The 15,870-nt window shown below is 47.0% G+C and overlaps 1 protein-coding gene across 1 annotated transcript in view; it reads left to right on the top strand.

Annotated features, from left to right (window-relative positions):
- The first annotated feature begins 7,176 nt into the window (after positions 1 to 7,176).
- The window catches only part of CSK (C-terminal Src kinase), a 34,971-nt gene continuing 26,277 nt past the window's right edge, over positions 7,177 to 15,870 (top strand). Inside the window, exon 1 of the mRNA XM_081964666.1 lies at positions 7,177 to 7,607. The gene's annotated coding sequence lies outside the window, so the exon portion shown is untranslated. The remainder of the gene's footprint in view (positions 7,608 to 15,870) is intronic.

The raw sequence follows: 15,870 nt of genomic DNA, 5'->3' as shown, positions 1-15,870 counted from the left end.
GCTCCCCCCTAACTATACCGATGAGCTGTGAATCCATTGGCAGTGTCCATTTTCATGTCTGAGTTCATGGGGAGCTAACCCTAACCCTAAGTGGGTTTTCCCCCCTTAGGGATTTTCTAACCCATCGTATCTATGTTTCCTGGTCAAATACATGGGAAAATCCCATAGGGGGGAAAACCCACTTAGGGTTAGGGTTAAGCCCCCATGAACTCAGACATGAAAATGGACACCGCGAATGGATTCGCGGCTCATCGGTATGGTTAGGGGGGAACTGACTTTTCCAACCTGTGAATCCATTGGCGGTGTCCATTTTCCTGTATGAATTCATGGGGACTTAACCCTAACCCTAAGTGGGTTTTTCCCCCTATGGGATTTTCCCATGTATTTGACCAGGAAACATAGATACGACGGGTTGGAAAAGTCAGCTCCCCCTTAACCATACCGATGAGCTGCAAATCCATTGGCGGTGTCCATTTTCCTGTCTGAGTTCATGGGGAGCTAACCCTAACCCTAAGTGGGTTTTCCCCCCTATGGGATTTTCCCATGTATTTTACCAGGAAACGTAGATACCATGGGTTGGAAAAGTAAGCTCCCCACTTACCATACTGATCAGCTGCGAATCCATTGGCCGTGTCCATTTTCCTGTCTGAGTTCATGGGGGCTTAACCCTAACCCTAAGTGGGTTTTCCCCCCTATGGGATTTTCCCATGTATTTGACCAGGAAACATAGATACCATGGGTTGGAAAAGTCAGCTCCCCCCTAACTATACCGATGAGCTGTGAATCCATTGGAGGTGTCCATTTTCCTGTCTGAGTTCATGGGGAGCTAACCCTAACCCTAAGTGGGTTTTCCCCCCTATGGGATTTTCCCATGTATTTGACCAGGAAACGTAGATACGATGGGTTGGAAAAGTCAGCTCCCCCCTAACTATACCGATGAGCTGCGAATCCATTGGCGGTGTCCATTTTCCTGTCTGAGTTCATGGGGAGCTAACCCTAACCCTAAGTGGGTTTTCCCCCCTATGGCATTTTCCATGTATTTGACCAGGAAACAGAGATACGACGGGTTGGAAAAGTCAGCTCCCACTAACTGTACCGATGAGCTGCGAATCCATTGTAGGTGTCCATTTTCGTGTCTGAGTTCATGGGGAGCTTACCCTAACCCTAAGTGGGTTTTCCCCCCTATGGGATTTTCCCATGTATTTTACCAGGAAACATAGATACCATGGGTTGGAAAAGTCAGCTCCCCCCTAACTATACCGATGAATCCACTGGAGGTGTCCATTTTCCTGTCTGAGTTCATGGGGAGCTAACCCTAACCCTAAGTGGGTTTTCCCCCCTATGGGATTTTCCCATGCATTTTACCAGGAAACGTAGATACGATGGGTTGGAAAAGTCAGCTCCCCCCTAACTATACCGATGAGCTGCGAATCCATTGGAGGTGTCCATTTTCCTGTCTGAGTTCATGGGGAGCTAACCCTAACCCTAAGTGGGTTTTCCCCCCTATGGGATTTTCTAACCCATCGTATCTATGTTTTCTGGTCAAATACATGGGAAAATCCCATAGGGGGGAAAACCCACTTAGGGTTAGGGTTAGCTCCCCATGAACTCAGACAGGAAAATGGACACCGCCAATGGATTCGCAGCTCATCGGTATAGTTAGGGGGGAGCTGACTTTTCCAACCCGTCGTATCTATGTTTCCTGGTCAAATACATGGGAAAATCCCATAGGGGGGAAAACCAACTTAGGGTTAGGGTTAGCTCCCCATGAACTCAGACATGAAAATGGACACCGCCAATGGATTTGCAGCTCATCAGTATGGTTAGGGGGGAGCTGACTTTTCCAACCCGTCGTATCTATGTTTCCTGGTCAAATACATGGGAAAATCCCATAGGGGGGAAAACCCAGTTAGGGTTAGGATTAAGTCCCCATGAACTCAGACAGGAAAATGGACACCGCCAATGGATTCACAGCTCATCGGTATCGTTAGGGGGGAGCTGACTTTTCCAACCCATCGTATCTATGTTTCTTGGTCAAATACAAGGGAAAATCCCATAGGGGGGAAAACCCACTTAGGGTTAGGGTTAGCTCCCCGTCAACTCAGACAGGAAAATGGACACCGCCAATGGATTCGCAGCTCATCGGTATATTTAGGGGGGAGCTGACTTTTCCAACCCATGGTATCTACGTTTCCTGGTCAAATACATGGGAAAATCCCATAGGGGGGAAAACCCACTTAGGGTTAGGCTTAGCTCCCCATGAACTCAGACAGGAAAATGGACACCGCCAATGGATTCGCAGCTCATCGGTATAGTTAGGGGGGAGCTGACTTTTCCAACCCATCGTATCTACGTTTCCTGGTAAAACAGGTTGGAAAAGTCAGCTCCCCCCTAACTATACCGATGAATCCATTGGAGGTGTCCATTTTCCTGTCTGAGTTTATGGGGAGCTAACCCTAACCCTAAGTGGGTTTTCCCCCCTATGGGATTTTCCCATGCATTTTACCAGGAAACGTAGATACGATGGGTTGGAAAAGTCAGCTCCCCCCTAACTATACCGATGAATCCATTGGCGGTGTCCATTTTCCTGTCTGAGTTCATGGGGGCTTAACCCTAACCCTAAGTGGGTTTTCCCCCCTATGGGATTTTCCCATGTATTTGACCATGAAACATAGATACAACGGGTTGGAAAAGTCAGCTCCCCCCTAACTATACCGGTGAGCTGCGAATCCATTGGTGGTGTCTATTTTCCTGTCTGAGTTCATGGGGAGCTAACCCTAACCCTAAGTTGGTTTTCCCCCCTATGGGATTTTCCCATGTATTTGACCAGGAAACATAGATATGATGGGTTGGAAAAGTCAGCTCCCCCCTAACTATACCGATGAGCTGCGAATCCATTGGAGGTGTCCATTTTCCTGTCTGAGTTCATGGGGAGCTAACCCTAACCCTAAGTGGGTTTTCCCCCCTATGGGATTTTCCCATGTATTTTACCAGGAAACGTAGATACGATGGGTTGGAAAAGTCAGCTCCCCCCTAACTATACCGATGAGCTGCGAATCCATTGGAGGTGTCCATTTTCCTGTCTGAGTTCATGGGGACTTAACCCTAACCCTAAGTGGGTTTTCTCCCCTATGTAATTTTCCCATGTATTTGACCAGGAAACATAGATATGATGGGTTGGAAAAGTCAGCTCCCCCCTAACTATACCGATGAGCTGCGAATCCATTGGAGGTGTCCATTTTCCTGTCTGAGTTCATGGGGAGCTAACCCTAACCCTAAGTGGGTTTTTCCCCCTATGGGATTTTCCCATGTATTTGACCAGGAAACATAGATACGACGGGTTAGAAAAGTCAGCTCCCCCCTAACTATACCGATGAATCCATTGGAGGTGTCCATTTTCCTGTCTGAGTTTATGGGGAGCTAACCCTAACCCTAAGTGGGTTTTCCCCCCTATGGGATTTTCCCATGCATTTTACCAGGAAACGTAGATACGATAGGTTGGAAAAGTCAGCTCCCCCCTAACTATACCGATGAGCTGCGAATCCATTGGCGGTGTCCATTTTCCTGTCTGAGTTCATGGGGGCTTAACCCTAACCCTAAGTGGGTTTTCCCCCTTATGGGATTTTCCCATGTATTTGACCATGAAACATAGATACAACGGGTTGGAAAAGTCAGCTCTCCCCTAACTATACCGATGAGCTGCGAATCCATTGGAGGTGTCCATTTTCCTGTCTGAGTTCATGGGGAGCTAACCCTAACCCTAAGTGGGTTTTCCCCCCTATGGGATTTTCCCATGTATTTGACCAGGAAACATAGATACGATGGGTTAGAAAAGTCAGCTCCCCCCTAACTATACCGATGAGCTGCGAATCCATTGGAGGTGTCCATTTTCCTGTCTGAGTTCATGGGGAGCTAACCCTAACCCTAAGTGGGTTTTTCCCCCTATGGGATTTTCCCATGTATTTGACCAGGAAACATAGATACGAAGGGTTAGAAAAGTCAGCTCCCCCCTAACTATACCGATGAGCTGCGAATCTATTGGCGGTGTCCATTTTCCTGTCTGAGTTCATAGGGACTTAACCCTAACCCTAAGTGGGTTTTCCCCCCTATGGGATTTTCCCATGTATTTGACCAGGAAACATAGATACGATGGGTTGGAAATGTCAGCTCCCCCCTAACTATACCGATGAGCTGCGAATCCATTGGCGGTGTCCATTTTCCTGTCTGAGTTCATAGGGACTTAACCCTAACCCTAAGTGGGTTTTCCCCCCTATGGGATTTTCCCATGTATTTGACCAGGAAACATAGATACGATGGGTTAGAAAAGTCAGCTCCCCCCTAACTATACCGATGAGCTGCGAATCCATTGGCGGTGTCCATTTTCCTGTCTGAGTTCATGGGGACTTAACCCTAACCCTAAGTGGGTTTTCTCCCCTATGTAATTTTCCCATGTATTTGACCAGGAAACATAGATATGATGGGTTGGAAAAGTCAGCTCCCCCCTAACTATACCGATGAGCTGCGAATCCATTGGAGGTGTCCATTTTCCTGTCTGAGTTCATGGGGAGCTAACCCTAACCCTAAGTGGGTTTTCCCCCCTATGGGATTTTCCCATGTATTTTACCAGGAAATGTAGATACGACGGGTTGGAAAAGTCAGCTCCCCCCTAACTATACCCATGAGCTGCGAATCCATTGGCGGTGTCCATTTTCCTGTCTGAGTTCATGGGGAGCTAACCCTAACCCTAAGTTGGTTTTCCCCCCTATGGGATTTTCCCATGTATTTGACCAGGAAACATAGATACGACGGGTTGGAAAAGTCAGCTCCCCCCTAACCATACTGATGAGCTGCAAATCCATTGGCGGCGTCCATTTTCCTGTCATGGGGACCTAAACCTAACCCTAAGTGGGTTTTCCCCCGTATGGGATTTTCAAAGGGACCTTGGAGGTCTTCTAGTCGACCCCCTTTCCAAGGCAGGAGTCTTTTTACCATCCTTGACGAATGGATGCCCAATGTTTCCTTGAAAACTTCCTGCATTGGAGCGCCCACAATTATGGGACACTGATTAATTAATTAATTAATTAATTAATTAATTAATTCTTCATTCATTCATTCATTCATTCATTCATTCTTCATTCATTCATTCTTCATTCATTCTTCTTTCTTTCATTCATTCATTCATTCATTCATTCATTCTGGGGCAGATGGAATTCTGTGCATGGACAATTGCAATGAAGAAAGCATTAATGGTAGGGGTCATATAGGAATTATGTCACACCCACCCACCCCATACTGGAGACAACACTGCAGCCTTTAAGGTGGCCCAAAACAATCACAATTGTGATTGTGCGTTAGGAGGTGCTGTGGTATCACTTTCTCTCCAATTTAAAAAGGGAATTGGTTCCACCCCCCCCCCCCCAATATTCACTTTAAGTGAATCCGGCTCTCCCATTTGTCACTGCCAAATTAAATATTTATCATGATGATTAATTTATGTGGCATTCTTACTTGTGCTCCACCGATAAATCCAAGTTGACTTAGGACCATGAATGCACTGATTAATTTTGCATAAGTCTAAGTGGGGGAAGTAAGTTACATTGATTTTTTAAAAAGACAGAATGGGGACAAACTCCAGACCAATCCCACTGTCTTGCCCACACACAGGCACGCACAAACACACGCTCCATCTTTGGGCACGTAACATCGTCCGTGTGTGAATGTAGTTCAGCCACTTCAGTGTTTCTCTTGCAAAAAAATGGTGCACAGGAAGAGACCCGGAGTTTTTAAACAAAGTCCTTTATCTTTGAAGGCTATCTTTTTTCTAAAATGAGTAAACACACCTGCTGCACCACAAAAGCCAAAGCCACAGGCTGCAAAAGGAAATACCCAGCGGTGCCATTTTGATGAGTTTCTAATTTAGATGTTTGGTTGTTGTTGTTGTTTTTTTAAAAAACTGGCAACGTTAATAGTGGGCGGACTTCCAACTCCCAGAATGCCCCAGCCAGCCAATCACTGTTTTCAGTGCCGTTGTAATTAAGCAAACTGTTGTAAGTCGAGGGCTACCTGTATTACATCCTGTACCTTAGTTGCCCTGTGTCATGAGAACGAGCCAATCTGGAGCAAGAGAGAGAGAGAGAGAGAGAGAGAGAGAGAGAGAGAGAGAGAGAAATATTGAAACACAGAGATTGAAAGAGAGATTGAAAGAGACAAATATTGAGAAAAAGATACAGAGAGATTGAGAGAAAGAAAGAAATATTGAAACAGAGAGAGAGAGAGAGAGAAAGAGATTGAGAGAAAGAGAGAAATACTGAAAGAGAGTGAGAGAGAAATTGAGAGAAAGAAAGATGAGAGAAAGATTGAAAGAGAAAGACATATATTGAGAGAAAGAGACAAATACTGAAAGAGAGCGAGAGAGAGAGAGAGAGAGAGAGAGAAAGGCATTGAGAGAAAGACAGATATTGAGAGAAAGACACAGAGAGATTGAAAGAAAGAAATATTGAAACACAGAGAGAGAGAGAGATTGAGAAAGAGATTGAGAGAAAGACATATATTGAGAGAAAGAGACAAATACTGAAAGAGAGAAATTGAAAGGCATTGAGAGAAAGATGAGAGAAAGATTGAAAGAGAGAAAGACAGATATTTGGGAGAAAGACAAATACTGAGAGAGAGAGAGAGAGAGAGAGAGAGAGAGAGAGAGAGAGAGAGAGAGAGAGAGAGGCATTGAGAGAAAGAAAGATGAGAGAAAGACTGAAAGAGTGAAAGACAAATATTGAGAAAAAGGCAGAGAGAGATTAAAAGAAAGAAATATTGAAACACAGAGAGAGAGAGAGAGAGAGAGAGAAAGAGACAAATACTGAAAGAGAGAGAGAAAGAAATTGAGAGAAAGGCATTGAAAGAAAGATGAGAGAAAGATATTGAGAGAAAGAGACAAATACTGAGAGAGGGAGGGGGGCATGGAGAGAAAGACACACAGAGAGAGGAGGCTGTAGCACAAAGCAGGCTCTAGCCAGAAGGGGGCGCCCTCAGCTGGGCGGATCCGGGCCGAGAGGCGGAGGAAGGTAAGGCAGCCACAGCGAGGTCGGGCCCAGCTTCGGCCGCGCAGGCGCCGTAGGGCTGCGGGCGGGCTGCTCGGGTTCCCTAGAAGCCAGCGAGCACCAGGCCCGGCGAGATCCCGAGCGGCGGGGCTGGGTCGGAAGAGAGACGGGAAGAGATCATCGCCGCCGCTGCAGACGCCTCTCGCCCCGGATCCCGCCGCCTTCGCCTCGCCGCCCGCCCGCGATAGAGCCGCTCGGAACCTTGGCGGCGCCAACGTTCCAAAGCGAAAGCCGGCAACGTTCGAAATTGGAACGTTCGCGGCGGCTACATTGTTTCCCTTTCTCCGCCTCTCCCCCCCCTCGTTCCCTTCTTCCCCTGCCCGGCGCCCCCTTGGCTGATTTCCCCCCCCTCCCCCAGCCCTTGTGGATCTCCCCGGCCCTCGGGATCGCCTCGATCCCAGATCCGGGGGTCGCCCCCCCAACAACCCCCCCGATCCCCCGTTGCATGGAATAAGCCCAGCCAGCGGACCCCCTGCTTCCCCCCCCGCCGGATCGGAAAGCGGAGGCAGAGCGGTGAGTAGCGTTGGAGTCCCCCCCACCTACTTTCCCCCCTGCCTGAGAGTACTTTTGGGGTGAAGCCTTAATCTGTGGGGGGTGGGGGGGAGAAGAAGGGTTAGCTAGGAGGGAGGGGGAGTCGCCCCTTCCCCCCCTCCACTTTCTCCTCCGCCTTTTCTCCCAAGCTCTGGGAGGGGGGAAATACCCCATTTTTAAGCGGCTAATCCCTAGGGAGGAACCCTAGAGAAAGAGAGAGAGAGAGAGAGAAAGACCTTGATCAGTGGGAATGCCCGGCTTACAAGACCCCCGCCCCCGCTCCGGCCCTCCTTCCTGGGAGATCGGGTGGGATCAAAAGGCTAACACGGGGCTGGCTTGGATCTTGGGCGATCCTGCCAGGAAAGAGGGCAGCTTGTGGGGCTGTTGCTTTGCATCTTTAGGTTCGGGTGTGGGGGGAGGAATCTGCTGACCCGGGCCTGTCACTTCCCTTCTGGGCGGCTTTCTTCCGCCCTACATGTGAGGATGGGACCGACTCCGAGGGACCGAGGTGGCCCCCCAGCCAGCCCTGTTTCTGTTTTTTGTTTTTGCAGGGGAGGAAGGGGAGGCCCGGCTTTATGACCTCTGGGGTCCCCTTTCTCGCTCCTGTTGGGGAAGCCAGGGGAGTTTCAAAGCCGAAAACCGCCATCTCCCCCCCCCCCGTGGGATGGGAGAAGAGACCTCCCCAGGGACAAAAGGAATCCATGCATCAGATCTGAAAGGGGGATGTGATCTGGGGAGGGGGGGGTCAAGAGCCTCTCCAGGCACCCAGAGACGGAGGGGGGGGGAACGACGACAAAACTGGGGTCTCCCATCTGTGGGGGGTTGTGATGTGTGTGTTTCTCCTCTCTGTTTTTGGAAAAAGTGAAACTTTTGGGCATAGTCTACTCCAAGGAAAAGCATCCTGAGCACCCCCCCAGTGGGTATTATGGGATCCACTGGAGAGGGGTGGGGAACGTGCGTCCCGGGTTGAGGTGTGGAGCAAAATTCACACAGGTTTTTTTGGAGTTCAAACCCCCCGCCCCCCCCACCCCAACCCGGCGTCTAGGGGCAAGCTTTGCTGGCTCCCCCTGGGCTAGACAGAGATGCCCCCTTATTATTTGCATCCCAATCTAAATATCTATGGCAGTGTCCAAGCTCCTCATGGGTGCATGCCTCCCCCCAGCCAGCTGGACTTCGAGTCTTTGCCACGCATGCGCAGGGGGACAAGGCGCACGCAGGGGCTGTGCTTGCATGCGTGGGGGGGGAGAGGGGTCATGCGCGCCTTGCATTTCGAGGGTTCGGGGGCACGCTTGCGCTTTGCATGCTCTGGAAAAGTTTAGCCATCCCTGTGGTAGTCCTTGACTTTACAACGCTTCGTTCAGTGACTGAAGTTACGACGACACCGGGGAGGGGGGGAAAAGACTCTTTGTCACACTTAATGACCGTTGTGGCATCCCTGCGGTCACGTGATTGGTGTTTGACAGCGGACTCGTGGTTTATGACAGTTTGGGGGCTCCCGGAAGCTCCTTTTTGTGACCTTCCAGCCAGGAAATTCAGTGGGGGGGGGGGTGGAGAGGGAAAACTGGATTCGCTTAATGACCGCGTTGCACATTGAAGAGCGGCAGGGATTCGCTTTATGGCGAGAAAATAATGGGACAAAGCTGCCTTCTCACGTTTCTCACTTCAAATAAGTGAGAAATGTTAAATTGGGGGCTCGATTGTCTTAAGTCGAGGACTCTCCATATATATATATATATATATATATATATATATATATATATATATATATATATATATATATATATATATATATATATATATATATATATATATATATATATATATATATTAAGCTGGAACACAATTGGAGGAGAGATGGGCTAGCGGGTCTGGACGCTGTGCGGAGAGTCTGGCCTTTGTGTGGGGGGTGGGAAACGGAGCTACTCCCCTTCCCCAGTGTGAGCGGACGGGCGCTGCTTCTCTGCCCATCAGCTGGTCAGGAGCTGTGTGGAGCCACAGTGCGGGCAGACAAGGGAGCCATTGATGGGCACGGGTTGCCAGCTTCCCTTTCTCCTCCGGCCACAATCCGTGCGTCATATGGCAGGCAACTGGACCGGGGTCTGTGGGCTCATTCAGGGCCTTGTTGCATCGGCTGTCCAGATGGACGGCAGGCAGTCAAGGACGGACGCAGGCTTCCGGGAGCGCGAGTGGGTGGCTATGAAAATCACCGAAGGACGAGCAGAAATAGGATTATACAGGCGGAATAGAATAGAATATAGAATAGAATCAAAATAGAATAGAATCAAAATAGAGTAGAATAGAATATAGAATAGAATCAAAATAGAATAGAAAATAGAATAGAATCAAAATAGAATAGAATATAGAATAGAATAGAGAATATAGAATAGAATCGAAAATAAAATGGAATGGAATGGAACAGAATTGAATAGAATATGGAATGAGAATAGAGTAGAATCAAAATAGAATACAATATGGAATAGAATATAGCATAGAATCAGAATAGAATAGAACCAGAATAGAATAGAATATAGAATAGAATTTATAGAATAGAATATAGAATAGAATCAAAATAGAATAGAACAGAATAGAATATAGAATCAGAATAGAATAGAATATAGAATAGAATAGAAAATATAGAATAGAATAGGAATAGGAAAATAAAATGGACTGGAATTAGAATAGAATGGAATAATAGCAGAGTTGGAAGGGACCTTGGAGGTCTTCTAGTCCAACCCCCTGCTCAGGCACGAAACCCTACACCATTTCAGAAAGATGGTTATCCAATCTCTTCTTAAGAACTTCCAGTGTTGGAGCATTCACAACTTCTGGAGGCAAGCCGTGGCTTACAGCCATCCGTTTATGAAGTGTATGAAGTTACGACCATACTGAAAAAAAGAGACTGGGGACAGTTTTTCACACTTACGACCCTTTCAGTCTCTCCGTGGTCACCCGACCAAAATTCAGACACTAGGCAACTGTCCTCTATTTATTTTTTTGCAATGAGTTGCAATATTAAAATACGTGGACTTCAACTCCCAGAATTCCCCAGCTGGCTGGGGACTTCTGGGAGTTGAAGTCCACGCATCTTACAAGTTACCAAAGTTGAGAAAAGACCAAATTAATGAATAAGCATCAATGGCCCTGTGTTGTACCTTATACAATCTCTCTCACACACACCCCTAGAGACACACAACTGCTGATGTTCCTTTTTTAAAAAAATTCAGTTCGTTTCCTGTTTCACCCACGCCTTATCTGGAGATGTTGAGATATGGGGGGTTTTTTTAGACCGAATTTATACGGCTGGGCCACCTTTAAATAAAGTGATGTCGGTGATTTGTGGGGTGGATTTCAACTCCCAGAAGTCCCCAGCCAGGTGGAGGTGAACCACAGTTGTATATGAAGGAGGAAAAGGAGCTTAGGACCCTGAAAAGAAATGAGCAGAATTACGATTGCATTTTTTCTCTTTCACTCTTTTCTGTTAAAATCCTGCAGTTCTCCAGCGTTCGAGTTTTTGGTTTTTTTTTTAATAAATAAAAAATGATAATAGCCATTGGGGACCGCTTCCCCTGGCTTGGGTGAATCACCAGGCCACTGTGAGTTTTAGTCTTGCCTTAGGTATGAAAGCCAGCTGAATGTCTTTGGGCCATTGACCAGGAGTCAGTGAGTTCTAGTTCCACTTTAGGCACAAAAGCCAGTTGAGTGTCTTTGAGCCATTGACCAGGAGTTTGTGAGTTCTAGTCCCAGCTTAGGCCCAAAAGCTAGCTGCGTGTCTTTGGGCCATTGACCAGGAGACTGTGAATTCTAGTGTTGCCTTAGCCATGAAAGCCATCAGAGCGACTTTGGGCCATTCACCAGGAGCCTGTGAGTTCTAGTGTTGCCTTAGCCATGAAAGCCATCAGGGTGACTTTGGGCCATTGACCAGGAGCCTGTGAGTTCTAGTTCCGCCTTAGGCACGAAAGCCAGCTGAATGTCTTCAGGCCATTGACCAGGAGACTGTGAGTTGTAGTCCTGCCTTAGGCTTGAAAGCCAGCTGGGTGACTTTGGGCCATTCACCAGGAGTCCGTGAGTTCTAGTCCCAGTTTAGGCACAAAAGCTAGCTGCGTGTCTTTGGGCCATTGACCAGGAGACTCTTAAGTTCTAGTCCTGCCTTAGGCATGAAAGCCATCTGGGTGACTTTGGCCCAGTCACCAAAGTAGGGCTATGAGTTCTAGTCTCACTTTAGGCAGGAAGCTAGCTGGGTGACCTTGGGCCAGTCACTCTCGTCTCAACCCAAAGAAAGAAGCAATGGCAACACTGGCAGAAAACATTGCTAAGAAAGCTGCAGGGACTTATGCAGGTAAATCTTCACACTGACTGGAAGATGTGTGCATGGGGACACACACACGCACACACACACACACACACAGGTCATTAAGAGACACTGGCCAAGAAACACTTTTTTGGGTGACCTTTTTTCTCTCTCTCTCTCTCTCTGCAACCCTCGGCCGTTTTTTGGTGAGAGCAGCACTTTTCCTTTCGCAGCTTCACACTTGCCCGTGTTTGTTTTGCACCGTTGGTGGAAAGCTTTGCTTTCTTTGTTCTCCGATTTGCCTGGCAAAGCGTCCAATGAAGGGGGGAGGCGAGCCTTGGCTGGGCGGCGTGGCGTGACGGGGGTTCACTCTGGATTGGGCATTTCTAATTTCATGAAAAGAAGGCGTAGGAGTGACCTGATCGCCATGTTCCAATCTCTCCAGGTTGTTAAGCGAATCGCACGGTCGTTAAGCAGCTCTGGCGTCCCTCATTGACTTTGCTTGTCGGGAAGTGGCAAAAGGAGGTCATGTGACACTGCAACCGTCATAAGTACATGCCAGTGGCCAAGCGTTTGGATTTTGATCACATGACCATGGGGATATTTCAGTGGTGGTGTGAGAATCGGTTGTAGGTCTCTCTTTACGGCACCGTTGTAACTTCAAACGAACCCAAAGCCTTTAGTAGAAGGGACGCGGTGGCTCAGTGGCTAAGACGCTGAGCTTGTCGATCAGAAAGGTCGACAGTTCAGCGGTTCGAATCCCTAGTGCCGCGTAACGGAGTGAGCTCCCGTGACTTGTCCCAGCTTCTGCCAACCTAGCAGTTCAAAAGCATGTAAAAAATGCAAGTAGAAAAATAGGAACCACCTTTGGTGGGAAGGGAACAGCGTTCCGTGCGCCTTTGGCATTTAGTCATGCCGGCCACATGACCATGGAGATGTCTTTGGACAGCGCTGGCTCTTCGGCTTTGAAACGGAGATGAGCACTGCCTCCTAGAGTCGGGAACGACTAGCGCATATGTGCGAGGGGAAGCTTTACCTTTACTTAAGCCTTGAATTTTTCTCACCCTTGGTGACTTTCAGATGGGTGGACTTCAATTCCCAGAATTCCCCAGCCGGCCATGATGGCTGGGGAATTCTGGGAGTTGAAGTCCCCACCCACCCACCTGAAAGTCGCCAAGGGAGAGAAACACTATTTTAATCTCACCTGCCAGAGCTCCGCTGATGTTCTTTATTTGGGAAATGTGAATCGTAACACAGGAAGCTTAATTTAAACTGTTTTCCCAAGTGGTATCAGTAACTGTTTTGGTCTTTTATACCCCCCCCCCCCAAAAAAAAAACACCAACCCAACAAGGGAATTAGTGAGCTCTAAAAAGGCTAACTTGATGATTTAATTTATTTCTTCAAATGTCCTTGCACCACCCACTTGCTCAGCGGCTCCTGGAGACTCACAAAATACAATTCAAAGGAAAATTCTGTGGAAGCCATTAGCAATTCGTCAATTATTAATTTTAAAACAATTAAAACACTTAGTAAAGATCTTAAGAAAGAAATATCTTTTAGGGCTGTAAGAAGGGAGGGAGTTTAATCCCAGCAGCAGTTCATGTCATAACGTTTTAGGACAGGATTTTTTTTCATTTAGCTCATTTTCTTTCTTTTTTAAAGAATTTTTAAAAAATTTTTGGATGGGTAGATCAGATAGGTAGGTAGCCAGAGATAGAGCGCGAGGTGATAGAGAGATGAGATAGTAGATACAGATATAGAGAGATAGAGATGATGGATGGATGGATAGATAGATCATAGAGATATAGAGATGATTGATAGATAGATGATGGATGGATAGATTAGATAGGTAGGTAGGTAGTAGAGAGAGGTGATAGAGAGATGAGAGATATACAGAGAGATGATGGATGGATGGAAGGATGGATGGATGGATGGATAGATAGATAGATAGATAGATAGATAGATAGATAGATAGATAGACAGAGATGATGGATGGATGGATGGATAGATTAGCTAGGTATGCAGTAGAGAGAGGTGATAGAGAGATTATAGATAGATAGATAGATAGAGAGAGAGAGAGAGAGAGAGAGAGAGAGAGAGAGAGAGAGATGATGGATGGATGGATGGATAGGTGATTGAGATATAGAAAGAGAGATGATTGATAGAAGATGGATGGATAGATCAGATAGGTAGGTAGGTAGAGAGAAAGAGAGGTGATAGAGAGATGAGAGAGAGATACAGATAGAGATAATGGAGGGATGGATGGATAGATAGATGATAGAGATATAGAGATGATTGATAGAAGATGGATAGATTAGGTAGGTAGGTAGATAGCCAGATTCACTTAACAACCGGATTACTAACTTAACAACTTCAGGGATTCACTTAACTGTGGCAAGAAACGTCGTAAAATGTCATAAGCTCAATTCACAAATGTCTCACTTAACAGAAATTTTGGTTGCAATTGTGGTCATAAGTCGAGGCGTACCCGTGTATGCATTCATGCAGTATGTTTGTGTGTGTATATATGTCTGTGTCTGTCTGTCTGTCTGTCTGTCTCTCTATGAGAGAGAATTCTGGGAGTTGAAGTCCACTTAAAAGTTGCAAAGTGTTGAGAAACAGTGATCTAGAAGGTCTTTTTTCCTAGCGTGGGTGGTAAGGAGAGCCGTTGCAATATATATATATATATATGGAACCGGACAGTCCAGGTGGGTTTCATACCCCATACCGTGTTTGACTCATGCTTCGGCACGTCGAAAAATGTTGTAAACTCGATGTTTTGTTGTCGCTGCTCCCGTGGTGATCCATGCAGACAGAATGAAGAAATTCTTGCTAGATTCTTCTTCAAATTGTCTCAAATTCTCTTTTCTCTTTGTGATCATCTGGTTGATCTCTTGGGGCAGTTTGGAGGAAGAAATTCCTCTAGGGAAAATGGACTCAATGGAGCCTAATTTAGAAAGCTGATGTTGAAAAAGATGGAGGAATTTGTGGAGGACAGATTAAATTTCAGACGATTGAATTCAAAGCAGATTAGATTACCGGGGGGTGGGTGGGTCGGAATTTGGAGGAAAAGGAGATTTACAAATGGCAGAATTCAGGGAACAGATTTGATCGCACAGATTCTGGAATCCGGAAGATAAGATTCGATTGTGGATGGCTAGAATTCCCGACGACAGATAACAGGCGCCTGAATTCAGAGGGCGGATTAGGTTGAATTCGTGCGACAGCTTAGATTCCAGATGGCGGAAATTGGAGGAAGATTTTATTACAGACGGTTTGAAGGTCGTGAAATCCGGCAAAACCCACTTCACAATTTGGGGCTCAAAATTCAACCGCAATTTGCAGAAACCTTACAATCTGCCCTCCTCCCCCGAAAGCTTGTTCAGTTTCCCTCAGATTAACAGACTTGGAAGGTCTCTGGAGGTCTTCTAGTCTGACCCTCTGCTCAAGGAGGGGACCCTAGCCCCTTTCAGACAAATCGTTATCTCAAATCTCCTCTTAAAAACCTCCAGTGTTGGAGCCACCCACAACCTCTGGAGGCAAGTAGTTCCACTGGTTAATTGCCCTCGCTGTTGGGAAGTTTCTCCTTCGTTTCCAGGTTGCTTCTCTCCTTGCTTCGTTTCCATCCCTTGTTTCTTGTCCTGCCTTCTGGGGCTTTGGGGAATACGTTGATCCTCCCCCCTGTTCTTTGGGGCAATATTGGAAGACGGCTGTCACGTCTCCCCTTGGTCCTCCTGGTCATTAAATTTGCAATTCCTGCAACCGTTCTTCGTATATTTTAGCCTCCGGTCCCCTAATCATCCTTGTTGCTCTTCTCTGCCCTCTTTGAAGCTGCAATGCAGCTCTTGCAACGCAAGACCCTTGCAAATGTGTCTCTTGGATGCTGAATGCGAGATCCCCTGGGCTGAGATTCCTGGCGGTCTTCATGCCGCTTCCGCCTTTCCTGGCAGCAAACG

The sequence above is a fragment of the Natrix helvetica genome, assembly GCF_964273705.1.
Source record: "Natrix helvetica genome assembly, chromosome: 12".
Classification (NCBI taxonomy): Eukaryota; Metazoa; Chordata; class Lepidosauria; order Squamata; family Natricidae; genus Natrix; species Natrix helvetica.
This window is presented reverse-complemented; position numbering and strand designations above follow the sequence as displayed.